Genomic DNA, 11568 nt, shown 5'->3' on the forward strand with positions numbered 1-11568 from the left:
GTTTATGGAGAGTGTTTCTCCAGTCGGCACGATCGGCAGCGATGTCCTCCCAAGTTCCGGTGTCGATGTTGAGCACCTTCATGTCTCTTTTGCAAATATCCTTGATTCTCAGCTGCGGGCGGTCGATGCCTCTCTGTCCTTCAGCAAGCTCTCTGTAGAGGATGTCTTTTGAGATTCAGCCATCCTTCATACGGTGCACGTGGCCTATCCAGCGCAACCGGCGCTGTCGTAACTAAGTGTACATGGTAGATTGGTTCGTAAGAGACAAGACATCAATGTTAGTTACCTTGTCTTACCAGGAGATACCAAGTATGCGTCGCAGGCTTCTGAAGTGGAAGGTATTCAGTCTGTTCTCTTGGTTGACATAAGTAGTCCACGTCTAGCTGCCATATAGAAGGGTGCTGAGGACACAGGCGCTGTACACACCCATCTTCATCTTCACGGTCAGCTTAGAGTTTGTCCACACTCTTGGCGTAAGGTGAGCAAGCATTGTGGTTCCCTTTCCAATCCTCCTGTCGATCTCAGCATCAAGCGAGAGGCTGTCAGTAATGGTAGAGCCAAGGTAGATAAACTGGTGAACGACATCGAGCTCATAGTCATCGATATTGATGACTGGTGGTGCCAGTGTGTTCTGGCTCAGGACATTTGTCTTCTTCAGGCTGATGGTTAGTCCGAATTCTTAGCAGGCCTGCGAGAAGCGGTCCATCAGCAGTTGCAGTTCCTGTTCGGTGTGAGTCGCAACTGCAGCGTCGTCAGCAAACAGCATGTCCCTAACGAGTACTTTACGAACCTTTGTCCTCGCATTCAGGCGGGCAAGATTGAAGAGTCTACCATCTGATCTAGTCCGAAGATATATCCCTTCTTGTCCTGAACCGAATGCATATCTCAGGAGGAGGGTGAAGAAGATCCCAAAAATAGTGGGGGCGAGCACACAGCCTTGTTTGACGCCACTGCGTACTTCAAAGGGCTCAGAGAGACTACCTTTGAACTGCACTTAATGACATTGAAAACAAGTGAATATGTATCAACTTGGGCACCAGGATTTTCAAGAGAGAAAGACCCAAATCAAATTGTACCCCAACTGTGGTAAGCAAGATGTATTGTTTATTAACAGGTGAGAATCCATGGTCACAAAGTTCAGTGGCAAAAGCCATACACAGGCAACTGTATCTAACCTAATGAAGAAGGATCTCGGTCTGAAAAAGTAATAACACAAGTTGCTTCCATGACTTATCAATTTAATCATTCTATACATCAAGCAGCTGGAAAATGAAACCAATATTCATGCAATTCCATAGGAAGAACTACCAGTTAAGTCAACAGATGCAACATCTATTGATTCTGGTGTAATTGAATTGTTCGAAAGTGTAATTGTAAATCATTGTTTTCACACTAGATGAATTATAGAAAGTACACAGGGAGGAATGCTGTGCTTTTGATGTAACAGCTTTACAATGGAGCATTTTTTGTATTGGAAACTACACTGCAGGGCTGTTATTGAGATGCATGTTCATCAGGTAGAGCATGACCAGAAGTGGCGATACTATTGTAACAACATGGTGAGGCTCAAAAATCATATCAGTATAATGTACTCAACATGTGTGTTGTTGTGAATTTATATAGGCATTACTTGTAAATTGATTAATTTATGTTTTATTACATAAATGAATAAAAATCCAAGCAGGACACTGTTGTCAGGTGGTAAAGGAAGAATTTTACCATTTTTTACCAGAATGTTAAGACATTGAGATGTGAAGTAGGACTCTGAATACTAGTTTGTGCCACATAAAGGGAAGATATGATGTACCAGATATTTTCATTGTAGTCGGTGAAAGAATGTTTTTCGGCTTTTGAAGGTGAAATAGGACCAGGAGTTTCCACTTTTAAAAATTTAGTGGTTGGCTTACACTATATTAATGGAAAGCATGGGGTTACATAGTGTTTTCGTTAATACTAGAGAAGCAAAGTTAACTATAAAAGATGGAACTGCTGATAGTAGCTTAGGATTCATACAAAGGACAAGCATGGTGTGCCCCATATGTTCCCTGATTTTGATATAATACTCTCAATTTTTTGGAAATAAAATATTTCTTAAGTGTGCAATTTTGCTAACATCTTTTCTCTGGAACAAAGAAAAACTACAAGAAGCTTGAGTTCACGAATGTTATGGCTTGAACAATGTCTGTTTGATAAAAGGAAAAGCTTGAATTTATAAATTTCCTTTTTTTATCTTAAACTTTGGAAAGCTAGATGGAAACTTGTGTACACCTTTTGCAAGCTGGCAAAAATGATTATAATTATATTTTACACAAGACATTACTGTTAGGGCAATTACATTTTTAAATACTACATTCTTAATCCAGTTCCTTAGGGATTTTCATAATATACTGTAATAATAGTATTCCAACCACCATATATGTGCCATATTATGACTATTGCTGTGTTTGTTGTATCCCAGCTGGCATGAAGAGCTGTAGGTTGAGTAAAATGGTGTCATTGGCAATGGAGTTGACAATTATAGTGTGATTGGAATACTTCTAATTCTTGAAAATCCGTAAGGGACTAGATTAAGAATGTAGTCTTTAACCCATTGACTGCTGATTTGCCTTACAGGATACAGTTAGTTTCTGGCAGTTGAAAGCGAGTGTGCTGTATACAGTGTGCAAATATTCTGTTTACATTTAAAGCAGCTGCAGTCAAAGGGTTGAAAATGTAATAGGCCTAATGCTAATGTCTTAAGAATTATAGATGATTACTTGCTCTTTGATAAAACTATTTTTGGTTAGAATTAAAAAAATTGTTAAGCGGTTTGCCATATGCAATTAGTTTAAGATATTTTACTTTAGTTAGATAATTATATGGATATGAAGGACAAGATTTCATTTTCTTCGAATGTTTTCATTGATAATTTCAATGAGGGAGAGTATCTATTCCTATGGGTTGAATGACTTTGTTTTATTTCCTTAGAACCTCCCAGGGCCACACTTATGTCTTCTATTTTTCTTCCATTGTCCCTGTTAACTAGTTGTATAACTTCTGTTCAGTTATCTGTAATTTTGTTGAATATTTTTATTGTCAAATAAATTTATTAAATCAATACCAAAATTGTCATTGGTTGCTTAGATTGGCAATGTATGATGCAGAATCAAAAAAGTCCATTTTAATAACTGTAATGTTTTGAAACAAATGATGATAAGAATAGTGTGTAATATGTATCAATACATACAATGTAAATAAACTATAATTAGTCAAGTATGTTTGATGCAAAAAAGTATAATTTATGATTTACTGAGTGGGTTGATTGTTGTACTTTATTCTTTTGTACGAAAGAATTGAAGGTGGGGTTTCACTATTTTTAGTATTTATAACAGTAATGATTATTGCAATTATTACTTAAGTTAAATGAAGTGAAGAGTTTTTATTTCTGTTTTATAATGCATGTATGATATAATGTCTCTATTCTCATGTAGGTTGAATAAAAAAATCAGACATGCATGGAATTGGTGGTATTTCTAGATCTGGTCGTGTGAGAAAGAAATCTGCCAAACTGATGGAAATGGAAGATTTCAATGTACCTGAAAAAGAAGAAAGGCCTTATAAAAAATCTAAATCATCAGATGATTCTGAACAAGAAACTGAGAAGAAAGTAGTTCCATTGAAATTACCCATAAAAGTTCCTCTGGTGACAATTTCAGTGCCTCCAAGAAAGTCACCTTTGCTGATTCCTCCAACAAAACAAATATTTCTTAGTTCAGAGAAAAAGAAACATGGATTAGAATCTCCTACAAAGAATCTTAATTTTAACACCACTTCTCCAAAACTGGTAAACAAATCTGTTATTTTCCCTGTTGTTACAAGTAAGTTTCATGGATCTGCACTGACATCTGGAACAAGTTCAAGCTCTTCATCTGAGTCAGGTAATAAGAACATTCTTAAACTTTGTACAATATGGTCATTACTCTAACCTTTTCTGTACTTGTTGTACCCAGTTTTTGGGCTTTTAACTCATTTAATTCTTATCAGTTTCCTTTCATTGTATGTATTCTAGATTTGATTGAAGTTGCATGATTTGTTCATGGATAACTAGAAGGAAAAAACAAATAACAAATACAAAGTTCCTATAAAATCAATGATTGGTATTGAAGAGATAAAATCATATTTTAGGCTCATCTTATTCAATTATGCAAAATTTAATTACTTTATTTATATCCACTTTATCTATTAAAATGCATAAAACAAAGAGGGAATTCAGCAAGTATCCACCCATTTTTAATGGTGAAAAATTTTACAAAAGCTTTGAAATCTAAAGGACAAATGTAGCTTTGCATTAAGCTGTGTTTTCTAAAACTAAAGCCATTCAAACACAATCTTCTAATTAGATATAACATCATTAGAAATAATCAAAGGGATTTAAAGTGGGATTAAAGATTTGTTATGGTTAATAAGATAAAATAAGATAAGTAACTTTCAGATGACGAAAAGAGCTAACTGAATAAGTATTTGTGAATATTGATAAATTTAAACAGATTAATAAAGCATTTACTTCACAAAACCAAAACAATTAAATATTGAAGAATAGGATAAAAAGTATCATAATCAATTATGAATGTTGTAAAAGAAAGTGTGTAAAATGTGGACATGTAAGAATCAGTAAAATTTCAAGGTGAGAAAACAATACAAAAGCATATTTTAAATATACTGTTACGACAGCGGAAGTCACGTGACGCTAGTAACACGTCATATTCTTGAAGCTTCGTGAATCCTTGGGAGGTTACTAGACTTTGGTATTCTTTTATATATAAGACAGTCAAGACGTGACGTCTCCATTCGTTAGTTAATTTTCCGTAAAATTCTTTCTAATGAAACTTTAGTGACACAAGTCCTTTCTTAAATAAAACTGGTTTATTCTTTCTGAATACAACTTTGCAATACACTTAATTTTCACAGTCACGCTATAACAAATGCTATAATTCACAATGAACGCCTCACGTGCTCGACTCAACAATATGTCTCTCTGTCTCAGTCCACAGTTCAATTACACATTCATTACATTGTAGCTGTAACAATACTTTAGAGATATAGTAAAATATATTTCAAAATGCATTTTTTAATACTTAAGTCTTTGGTTCAAGCAACAGCACAAACCAAGTACATACACTTTTTTACAAAGTATACTGTTAGTAATATTAAAAGATATAACACCAAAAAATGAAAAATAAGGATATTATGAAATTGAAGAAAAGTTTGTGAAAGCAAACAGTAAAACAGGTCTTCAAATTTCCTGCTTTTACTCTAGTCATTTGTTTGTTTTTTGTATATTGCACAAAGCTACTCAAGGGCTATCTGTACTAGCCATCCCTAATTTAGTAGTGAAAAACTAGAGGGAAGGCAGCTTGTCATCACCACCCACCGCCAATTGTTGGGCTACTCTTTTACTAATGAATACTGGATTGATCATCACATTAGAATGCCCCCACGACTGAAAGGGTGAGCATGTGGGATGGGGATTTGAAGCTGCAACCTGCAGATTGCAAGTTGAACACCCTAACCACCTGGCCATGCCTGGCCATACTCTAGTGGTACTGGATTATAAATTGTTACAAACCAACCCATGTACCTAGTTGTTAGTGTGTTTAATGTTACATATCAAACATATAGTCTTCATTAATTACTGTTATTGCTTCTACATAGTCTTGTATTCATGAAATATCACAAGTACAAGAAAAAAGAAAAGCACAAAAGGCACAGAATGCCATTTAGTTCATCCATCAAAACCAGTAAATAGCTAAGAATCAAACTAAATATACATGCAGCTCTTTCTATCGGTATGTTTATTCAATAAAAGTTAAAAATAATTTAAGCAACTGAACCTAATCGTAAGAGAGATGTACTCTACATGTAAATTATAAATAATATTGCTACACAAATTTGAAACTGGACTTACTGGACTTACAGCTTAAATCTACATGTATTACTCCTAATATTTAAATACTGAATTTTGTATTTCCTATACTTCTGTTCCATCATTCAGACAGACCATCCAGAAACAGATTATCTTAATTCCAACCAGTCTTAAGTGCTTCAAAAAAGTCACTTCAAATCTGATACTTAACTCTGGAATATTAAAAGTTTTTCCTTGTACAGTTTGAATTCATTTTGTCAACAAAACATGTAACTAAACATTTCTGAATGTTCTTTATCCATTGCAGAAGATGGATAACGTACCCATAATTTTCCACTCTCTCTCACCTTCCATGTTGTTTATTGTGCAAAGTTGAGAGGATTGTACATAAACTCTGCTTTTCAAAATAATATAGATCCTGTTGTTCACAGTTTTAGAGTTGTGCTATTAACTTTGCTAAAGCATGCTTTCTGATGCAACTACTTTCAATACTATCCAAGTTACTTTAACTTAGTTGAAGGCCTTACTTATGCAAGTACCTGTGATATGCAGAATAAAGTTGAAGCTACATTGTCATCCCTGTTTGTTCAACATTTTACAGGCAGGTATAGAGATTGTGTGGATGTTTAATTTGCATAACACTTGAAATTTTCTTTTGTTTTTGTTGAAGGTAATTTTTTGTTCATGCTTAGATCTACACTATCCTACCAAAAATAAAGGGATACAGGTAGTTATGAATAAAATGTCTTTATTCCAAGAAATTAATAGCATGTTGACCCACCTTTGGCCATAATGACTGCTTCAATGTGTCATGGAAGACTGTTTACTTATTAATGGTAGAAAGCTGGTGGTATTGTGCTCCACTCCTTATTTGAAGCTCTGCTACTGAAGAGGGCCATATTGGTATTGCCCCAATTCTGCATTCCAGTTCATCCCAAAGATGTTCTATCGGGTTGACGTCGGGGCTCTGTGCTGGCCACTGCAATGTTCTGATGTTATTCTCTTTAAACCACACATTCATAGTCCTTGCTTTGTGACATGGAGTATATCATGTTGGAAGATGTAATGGCGAGTACCATAAAATTGCCACAATGTAGGACAAACAGAATTGTTCAGAACATCAATGTAGGACTCAGCATTCATGGATCCATGCACTACAATCAGTGGACCTAGTCCATACCACGAGAAGCACCCCTAGACCATGATACCACCACCTCCAAACTTCACTGTTGGGACAACACATTCAGGTGATAAGTGTTCTACAGGCATCCTCCATACTTAAACACGTCCATCAGACTGGAAGAGCATGTCGCATGACTCGTTGCTCCACAGGACCGATTTCCATTGATATACGGTCCAGGTTTGGTGTGCCTTGCCTCATGCCAATCAAAAGTGTGCATTTGTTTTTGTTATCAGTGGCTTGTGGGCTGTAACTTTTCTGTGTAAATTCATGGCATGCAGCTTTTGACATGTTGTGGAAACACTTATAGGATTACCTGTGGCTGCTCATATCTTCAAACACAGATTCTCTAAGATTTGTTGGCGAGATGAAGTAACCAACCTTCTCAAGGTGTGTCAGCTCCTGTCAGAAGAAATGGAAGTCCACAGGTGACAATGAGCCCAAGAAATGACCATTCAAGGAGAATTTAAATTGGCTCCGTTTTTGTATAATACAGTTTTTGAGACATGTTTTACTTTTTTTGGGGTCCTGTATCAATGCAGTCATCTTGCTTACTTCCCCTTTTGTCTTTTACCTGCATCTCAATGTTCTCCCCTTTTTGCTCATTTTCCCATGCTCACCTTGGATGTTGACTATGATATGGATCTCTACATGGTGGAGTCAAATCCTGTAGAGACTGGGTTTCTCTGTTTTGTTGACTTTTGGGAGACCTTCACTTCCATTCCATGGGTTCTATGAAAAAAAGACTGTCCAGGAAAAAAGACTTTCTAGTCTGTCCAGGACTTTTCCTCTAAGCCTTTCATTGTCCTCTCCTCGACTGATGTATGGTGGCTTGTTATCGACCTCTCCTGTCTACTTCAGCATCTGGTTCCTCATTGTTCCACCAGGTTGTTGTTTCTGTCTCTTCATTGGGTTTTCACACCTTGTTTGTAGGTGTCCTTGTTTGACATAGTAGTTGCAACCTTTCCCATATTCTTTCAGGGGGAGGATATTTTTCCGTTCCTGGCCCTTCCATTTGGGTTTCCCTTGGATCCATTCCATGTTTTTTGAGTAGTCACAAACTTTGTTGGATGTCTACCAGTGTTAGTCATCCAGTCTCATCTTTCTCGGGACAACTGATTTGTGGCTTCTTCCTGTCTTCAGTCCCCATCAGTTTGCTCCTGGAGGAGGCAGATTGTGCACTTTGTTTCTTTAATATGAGGGTTTTCTATTTTCCCTCTTTTTGGTTCTCTTGGGTTATTTTCTTCCCTTCCCAACATCATTTGGACATTTCATTCTCCACTCAGTATTTGGGATATGGAGCATTTAGTCTTCAAGGCCAATTCCTGGCTACCTTGAGAGGTTCTATTTCTTTCAGGGATTTGGGCTTCATTGGTTTGCTTGGATCCCTTGGTTCATCTGGTTGTATTTCATTCTTTCCATCGGACCAAAGTTGTTTGGTGGTGGTGAGACAGTGACCAACTTTTGGGGTCTTATGTTTTTCATCGATGCTTCCCTTGTAGGTTGGAGTACATATCAATTCCTTGGATATTTCCAAGTATTGAACTTTGGTGAATCTGTGCTTCATTTCTCAGTTTTTGTGCTCTCCATTATCTGTGGAACTCTGTCTCTCATCTTCCATCTTTTGCTAAAGAAAATGGTTTTAGTGCTATCTTCCAACTTCCAAGTGATCCTGTACTTCTGCAAATAGGTGGGTTTCTGGTTCTGGTTCCATTGTATTTTAATTTTGTAGCTGCAGCTTCTGGGCCTGCTCTTGGCTTGCCTTCTTCCCAGTATTTTGAATCTCGTTGTGGATAGGTTTTACCATCCACATGTTCATTCCTATGGAGTGGTTCCTCCATCCTCCAGTTTTCAGGTGGTTATTCTCTCAACTGGGTACTAATCTGGGTTGCATCCAGCTGTCTTTCTGGTCTCCAGTTCCTTGGCCTCTGACTTTGGGTTCAGCTACTTTTTCTAGTTGAGAGGCCTTCCTTTTTATGTCTTCCCACCTATGCATCACCTCCCCTAATGTATTTCCTTCATCCGAAACTCTCCATGTAAAGTTATTTGAGTGGCTTAGTTTGACAGGCTCAGCTTTGGTTCCCCCTTCAGAGACCTCCACTGACTGTAAGGGGAGTCTCTGACTTCTCACCATTGTCCATCCATTTCCCATATTTGTTCCTGGGTGTTTCCAGATTTCCTTCTGTTTCCTGTGCAGGCTATGTGATGCTGTGTTGCTTATACACCTTTCATGGTTCTTGTTCCTGTTTATTTTTCCTTGGAGCCTTTTGATATCTCATGACCTTTCCCCCATCTCCATGACAGGTTGGGTTTGCTGGCTTATTCAGTTGGTTTACTCTTCCCTTTTTTCAGTAGGATGCCTTCTGTATAGTGTCTCCTCTTATTTGTTTCGACATGTCAACTTGTCTCTCGGGGCTCTTTTTCATCATCCTCTGAAGGAGATTTTCCAGGCTGGACTGTGGACTACTACTCATACTTTTGTCTCGTTACTTACTTCATCTGGCTGTATTCTTCTCTGGTGGATATCGTTTCCCTCCAGTGGCAATTCTCCAGTTCGACTCAGCCTTGGGTAAGTGTAATTTTTCAGGTTTTTTCTCAGGTGCCTCTCCTTGTGTCTTTGTTATATATTCAGATCCTGCTCACTGGTGAGTTTTGCCTGGTCAGGTATGTCTTACTTTAACCTGCACCTGTTATCTTTAAGATTGCAACACACACTGTTGAGATGGGGTGTTCAGCAAGATCTCTAGTGGCTTACCTAGTGGTATATATATATATATATATAATTCTGTTTCGTACTTAGTGGACTGTCACTCATGGACTATCATGAGTAAAGCAGAAGGGGATTTCTACCCATTACTCTGCTCCCTCGATTGAATAAATTGGGAATGGCCTGCTTTTTAAAATAGGGTTTCACAGTCACTCAATGCACTTTCTCCGTGTGTCTTCCTTTGGACTCTCCACTGTCTTTTACCTTCTCTTCCTCAAGTGGAGTTTGGGAGTTCTTAGCTGTTGGGGTGGTGGACCATGGAGGCTCCCTTGGAAGTGTAGCATACATATATTACCATAATTTCTCTCTACACTCTCTTGAGAAGAAGTCAAAGCTGTGAACCCTCTCTCTCTCCTTCTCCCTCCTAAGTTATTGCTCCAGGAGGTCTGATGTGAGAGTGAGTTGGACCAGCCACTGCTGGATTCTCCTCGTAATACTAAATTCAAATTGATTGCACCCTGTTCCTGCAGTTGAGACCTATAAATACCCCATATTGGTAATTCTGGTTGTAGGATAAATTTTCCCTTCTCCATCTGGCTCAACACTATGGAATAGGATGCTAGACTCTTACTCACCTCCCCTTTTCTCATTGCACAGTTGGTTCTTTCTGTTCTGTAAATGTGGGCATCACTTGAATCCCTCATGCCTTTGGGACAAGAGCACAAGAAATCCTTTTTATGGTCTTTATATGACCAACAGATCATGAACATCGATTCATTGATTTCCCCAGTTTCCTTAGTTGGGATCATTCTTCAATCTCGAGGGGGTTATTAAGTCAGGACGCTACTATGATATGGGTTCCTCTACCACCACCTCTTCCAGAGTTCCATCTCTTCACAATTGCCTTGCTTCAGGGATGGGGTGCACATACCAATAATCAGGAACTCCAGGGTCTATGCATGGATGAAGAGGATTTCCTACACAATTGTTTAGTCCTTTTTCCTCTTCAGTATTCAATGTCTTATGGTCTTGGCTTATTCAGGGGAAAATCGTCAGGCTTCACTCTGAAAACTCCGTGATGGAATTTTGTGTTTCTCATTGAGGAAGCACTTGGTACATGGCTCCTTGTTTAAGAATTTTGGACCTCCTTTTTCGAGACCATTTCTACTTTATCACCCTACTAGCTTGCCATGTTCCATGGGTGATGCCTGTAGTAGTAGGTCAGTTGTCTCCATCCAGACAGATTCTCCTGACAGAATAGATGCTGCATTGCAAGGTTCTAATGGACTGGTTCTCATTTTGCAACTTTGATTGGTAGGTTGGCCTCTCATTGGATCATCCAATTGCTGGCAATTTTGTCTCCAGTACCTCATCTTCAGGCTTTGGCATTGGATGCATTCCATCAAGTCAGGATGGGATTACAACTCTAAGCCTTCTCTCCACTTCATATATGATTTGTTCCAACCCATTGTTGGGTCTTGTTGATAGCACCAGATTGGTTGCTACACCCTGGTTTCTGCTTTTGCAGTACTTTCTGGAGAGTCCACCTCTTGCAAAATCAAGCTTGACAAACGAAGAGGCAGAAAGGGCAGTCGAGCCAATCAATATTTAGATTATTCATGAAAAGAATTTATTGTGTATTCATAGAATAATTATTGTTAAAAATCATTTAGATTAACAACTCTAATATATATAGAAAAGCCAGTGCATTTTAGTAACACAACTTAGCAACAATGGCTTTTTTATGTCATGTTGCTTAGCAACAAAATATAACTTTAT

The 11568-nt window shown here is 37.9% G+C and overlaps 1 protein-coding gene across 10 annotated transcripts in view; it reads left to right on the forward strand.

Moving 5' to 3' along the window:
* LOC106470776 (HMG box-containing protein 4-like) overlaps positions 1–11568 on the forward strand; it is a 79776-nt gene that overhangs the window by 7458 nt on the left and 60750 nt on the right. For all 10 annotated transcript variants that reach the window (XR_002613128.1, XM_013931344.2, XM_022399415.1 and 7 more), the window contains one exon: positions 3471–3917. The gene's annotated coding sequence lies outside the window, so the exon portion shown is untranslated. The remainder of the gene's footprint in view (positions 1–3470; positions 3918–11568) is intronic.

This window comes from Limulus polyphemus, unplaced genomic scaffold, assembly GCF_000517525.1.
Source record: "Limulus polyphemus unplaced genomic scaffold, Limulus_polyphemus-2.1.2 Scaffold4213, whole genome shotgun sequence".
Classification (NCBI taxonomy): domain Eukaryota; kingdom Metazoa; phylum Arthropoda; class Merostomata; order Xiphosura; family Limulidae; genus Limulus; species Limulus polyphemus.